Genomic DNA, 5,533 nt, shown 5'->3' on the forward strand with positions numbered 1-5,533 from the left:
AAAAGAGCCTGTTTCTTTAAGTAGTTTTTACAAAGGCTTTCTAAAGCCCTCTCCTGTTTTGTTGATTTATTTTTTAAAGAGAGAAAGACATGTTGATGAATGAGTTGGACTTCTGCAGGATCCCAGGAGAGCACAGGAGGGGCTTGTGGGAGAGGGAGGGGTCGGCAACTTTCTTCCACTTTGCAAATGCTCCAAGGCCCCAATCCTTCCTGATTACTCTCCAAGATGTTGCACTCACTGTCTGAATTGACTTCATGCCAAAAGAAAAACAAAACAAAAAATCCTTCTTTCAAGCCTTGGAGAGTTCCATGCTGTGGGATAAAAAGTAACAAGAGCAGAAAGGGATGAAAGGTACGGAGTGGAAGAAAAAGAAAGCTGAGGAAATGAGTATATTTGCAAGCTGGGGATTTCTACATCCCCAGCCTTGCTAGGCTCCACTAATCCTTAGAAATAAGAGGGACAGCACTATCAGAATCTGCCTTTGTATGGGAGGTGTCCAAGCAGTTTCTCTGCTGCTAGTCTGGCAAATAGCAAGCCTTCAATAAGAAAACGAGTGAGTGAATTTGTCTTTGTCCTAAAAATCAGTTGAAGGCTGACGCACCCACAGGCTGCTTTCGAGGGACTTGTGGGCCCCATAGGAGCCTTTTCTCATGACTGTATAATCAGAGCTATTAAATCTCTCACTTATGCCAGTAGAGAAGACAATAAAGCTATCTTGTACTACCCAACCAGTAGACTTTATGGAGTAGCAAGGTACACAGCAAAACAAAAAACACCAAAAATATGTTTTTGATATTATGTAATATTTGCTATTTCAAAAAAATAATCCACGTAACCAGCATGGGAAACTAGAATAGCTTCTCATATAACAGTTTTATGTACTTCGGATCAGTTAGCCATTGCTACAAAAATACTGTCTAGCTGAGTCTGATCTAGACTAACAAACTATCCCAAAACTCAGTGGCTTAAAATATCCGTAATCAATGAGTCAGTTGGGCATCATCTCATCTAGGTCAGAGTCAGCTAGACAGCTTTGCTTCCAACTGGAGTGGCTGAAGCAGCTCTACTTCTCAGAGTGGGGCTGAGGGACCAGTGGGTGGCTCTCCTTTTCCTCGCACCACTGGGCTAGCTTGGACATGTTTTACTCTTGGCATTGACAGAAGCACAAGACAGGGCGCAAGCCCCAGCATGCAAGCCCTATTTAAGTCCCTGCTAGAATCTCTTCTACTAACATCCCACTGGACAAGGCAAGTCAAAGATCCAAATCCAAATTCAAGTGATAGAAAGGTACACTTCACCTTTTGAGAGACAAACTGCAAAATCACATGGCAAACGTTGTAGATACATGGAGCTGAAAAATCTGGATCAATATAATTCCACCCATCTTTTTAAAATCCTCACCCAAGGATATATTTATTGATTTGAGAGAGAGGAAAAGAGAGAGAGAGAGAGAGAAAGAGAGAGAGAGAGAGAGAGAGAGAGAGAGAGAGAGAGAGATTCAGGTGATAGAGAAACATCAGTTGCCTTTCACACGCCCTCCAAGGGTAGAATCTGCAACCTAGGTATGAGTCCTGACTGGGGGTTGAACCCACCATCTTCTGGTGTGCTGAACACTGCTCCAACCAAGTGAGGTACCGACCAGGGCAACAGTTTCACCTATCTTTATGCACTGTTATCTCCTCAGTTTTTAGGGCCTCTGAAGATCTGCTCTGGTTGGGCATGTACATTTGGGACTCAATTTTTTTATATGTAAAGTAGAGTTAATGTTTTCTCTGCCTATTTCACAGGGTTTGTGTGGAGGCCAAAAGAGATAATGGATGTGAAAGTTCTTAGACAGCTAAGATATTATACAGTGCAAGCTATTACCACAGTTACCAAGGATAATACTCTTTGTATCTGTTGGGCTTGTGGGTTATACATTCTCTGTCACAAGTGCTCAACTTTGCCACTGTAACATGAAAGTAGCCATGGACAATATATAAATAATGGGCTTGGCTGTGTTCCAACAAAACTTTATGTACAAAAAAGGGCAGCTGGCCTGAAGGACATAGTTTGCCAGTCCTGGTAAATAACCATGAATTTTACAAAATGTATATTAGGAGATGCTTGGGCAAACAGTCCCTCAAGGGATTCCCTACCTTCCTCATCAACTCATCTTAGTGTTGAACAGCTTTCATCATTAAACATGCATTGATATGTCAACTATACCTCAATTTAAAAAAATTTCTTTTTTTTAAAAAAGACACATCATACTATCAAAGCTCCTCACCCTGCACTTTAAGTTCTCTTGTTCTGCATGGGAGATAGTTTATTTGTTATATATCAGGTACTTCGTACACAAAGGTACCTCTTATAAAGCTAAATTATTTGGGAATTGATGAAATTTGAATAGAAAGACAAAATTTTTCCATTTTCTCTGGAACATGACAAGATCCCTGGCTTCCTCCTTCCCCACTACAAGCTCCTGTATGACACTATCCTGCAGAGACTACAGGCAGAGTGAATACATGGATCCTAGGACACACTTGCAGGCCCTGTTCCAAGGACGGTCCCTTCATTTCTATTGAAGAAATAGCTGCTACCACTGATACCTCTCTACAACCGCCTTTGCTCTTTTCAGAATTGTCTTTGAATTTTCATTCCCTGTCAGCCAGAGGACTTATTCTCTATGCCAATCAGGGATAAGCCTGGCTCCAGACAGCTCTCTTGAGAGACAAGTATATAAGGAAGACTTTTCACTTCTAAATCCTGAGAGGTCAGCAGGCCCACCATGAGAGAGAAAATAAACTGAAAAGTAAGCTGGAGGAAACCAAGAATAGTCACAAAGCCTCATGATTTTTTTTTTTTTTTTTTTTTTACCTGAACTCTTCATTAGGCATTCTGAATGATCCATTTCAGAAGTGAAAACAGCTGGTGAGAAGACTACAGAGGCTGGTGGGTGACTTGTTTTTGTGAGAAGGCAAAGAAGTCAGAACTTTCCACAGGATGCAAGCTGAGTCAAGATCCCCAAAAGGGCCCACTCTGAAAGACGTCATTTTCCTGGAATCATCTTCTCTACCTCAAATGAGGTTTTCAATAATAAGCAAATTACCTGAAAATGCCCAGTGAGTCAATGCAGGTAAAGCAGACATTTTGGATAGCAAAGCTTCGTATCTCTCCACTTGGTACATAGTTTTGGAAGCAGGTGGGACCCCATATTGATTTTGTGCCATCTCATCCACAGAGCTGGAGAGGCTGTCAGGGTACATCAAACTCAATGCAGGCATCATGGGGGACAACCTTTGCAGTATCCTGGAGCTTTTTAAGGTCTGAGCTCCATTTACAGTTGGCAGATGCCCAATTTTCTTAGGCTGCTCTGAAAAGCAATCCTTTATAGCGCAGACAAGTTTCAATGAGTTCATGTTTAAAGGGAAGATTCTCTTTCTTTGTGCTCATCTGAGAATGTGGATGTGCTGAGGAATTGTCTCCCCAGGAGCTAGCACTCTGCATGTGACATTCACTCTACCAGTTAAAACCAGGCCTTCCTGCCATTCCCAGCACATACCTTCAGATGAGTGAACCAGCCTGGTGAGCTAATGCTCTAGTTCTGCAAGCTATCTGCTCTCCATCCTTCTCTGTTCTCCTCTCATTCATGACTTCCCAACTAAATGCTGCCTCCCCAGTGCCAGCCTCTCTTTTCCTACAAACTCACCTTACATGCCGGCCCCCCATTAACCTTCCCATAGCTTCAATTTAGTTATTCACAGTCCTGTTTTTCTAAACACATCCTTTACTCACCCACTTGTACCCTATGTTCTAGCAAAAGGTGTTACTGTTTCCCAAACTCAACTTACCTTTTCCTCATGCCATTTTCTCAGCCTGAGTAAACTAGCCCATCTCTACCCATTTGAATCTTTCAAAGCCTAATTTATATACTATCTCTTCTAGAAAGTTAATGAAAAATAATACTCTAAATTTCCCTAAACTCTAGACTTCAGTCGTATTTCTCCTATGATGCTAATTATGTTCTTCCTCATATTATAATGAAAAATCATTTCTGTCCTTTTAGACTAGAAGCACCATTATCTCTACACTGTCTTCCTTTTCCAAAAATATAATTCATAGTAGATGCTCAGTTAATACTTGTTACTGAATTGATTGGTCAAGTGTAAGGCTCAAGGCTTGAGTCACTGTCTGTTCCTAAGCACTGAAAGCATAACCAGGAAATGTTACGATTTTATGTATATAGCTTGTAAGGACAGCATTTCACAGCAGTTTTACTGGGTTGTTTACTGAATCAGATCCTGTAAGCCTATGAGAAGTAAGTTAAATCTTATTTTCCCATAAAAGCAATCATATAAAATGAGTTTCTGTTCTTTACCAAGGTCTGCTGCCCAACTTCTTTATATGAATGGTCACAAGCACGATATTTAATCAAGTATAAATGTTACATGTGTTACATGATATAAAGCTTTATGATATAAAGCTATATAAAGCTATATGATATAAAGCTTTCTACAGTGTATATAAATCAATTAAAGAAGGAAACACTGCAGCCTGTAAAATAAAATTTTATTTAGTATGGCCTACCATAAAGATCTACTTACAGTTTTCATCCTCTTTAAAATCCCTGCTAAAATAAATCAGAAGGTGAAGATACTCCTTTGATAGGGTCATGGTTCCAGAAAGCTTTCTTTGAGCCAATTTTGTAAGGCATCTTAAGAAAACTGTAGGGGATTAAAGACTGTAGGAACTTCTGGAGAAACTAATGCAGGAATGTAGATCTGGTTGCCCCTATTTCTCCCTGACAGTTTCCCTACAGTAAACACAGATATTATCCAGGAAGCTTGAATTTCTCTCAACATGGAAACAGAAAGTTTGATGGCTTTTGAGTAGTCCTCTTATCAACACTAGTTAATTTTCCCTCTTATGTGACAATAACATACTTGGCCAAGAAGACTTCCCATTAAAATGCATCCATCCATTTATTCCCACATGATGGTGCCATATTTTTCTAATCTGATTTAAAAATATAAACTTGACCTAGGTTTCTTTTAGTTTGAAGGACTAAATGTCTACAACATTCACAGGCATCCCCATGCTACTTCTCCAAAATGACAACTAAAGGTGGTATGACTCCACATTATTGATCTGCCTCTGATTTATGAGCACAATGCCCAGGCCCTTTTCCACAGTTACCATGTCTGTGCCCAAGGTGCATACACATTGAAAATATTTCTGCCACTTATTCAACAGATGAAAACTTATGTCCACACAAAACCCTGCACATTGGCATTTATAGCAGCTTTATTCGTTATTGCCAAAACTTGGAAGTAATCAAGATGTCTTTCAGTAGGTGAACCGATAAATAAACTGTAAAAAGTAAATAGGTCAGTGATTGCCAGGGGTTAACAGGAAGGGAAAGATGAATAGGTAAAGCACAGTAGAAGGTATACAAATGGCCAAAGGTACATGAGAAGATGTTCAACACTACTAATCATTAGAGAACTGCAAATCCAAACCACAATGAGATACCACCTCACACTCCTTAGGA

This window comes from Furipterus horrens, unplaced genomic scaffold (assembly GCF_987537825.1).
Source record: "Furipterus horrens unplaced genomic scaffold, mFurHor1.1.pri manual_scaffold_1, whole genome shotgun sequence".
Classification (NCBI taxonomy): Eukaryota; Metazoa; Chordata; class Mammalia; order Chiroptera; family Furipteridae; genus Furipterus; species Furipterus horrens.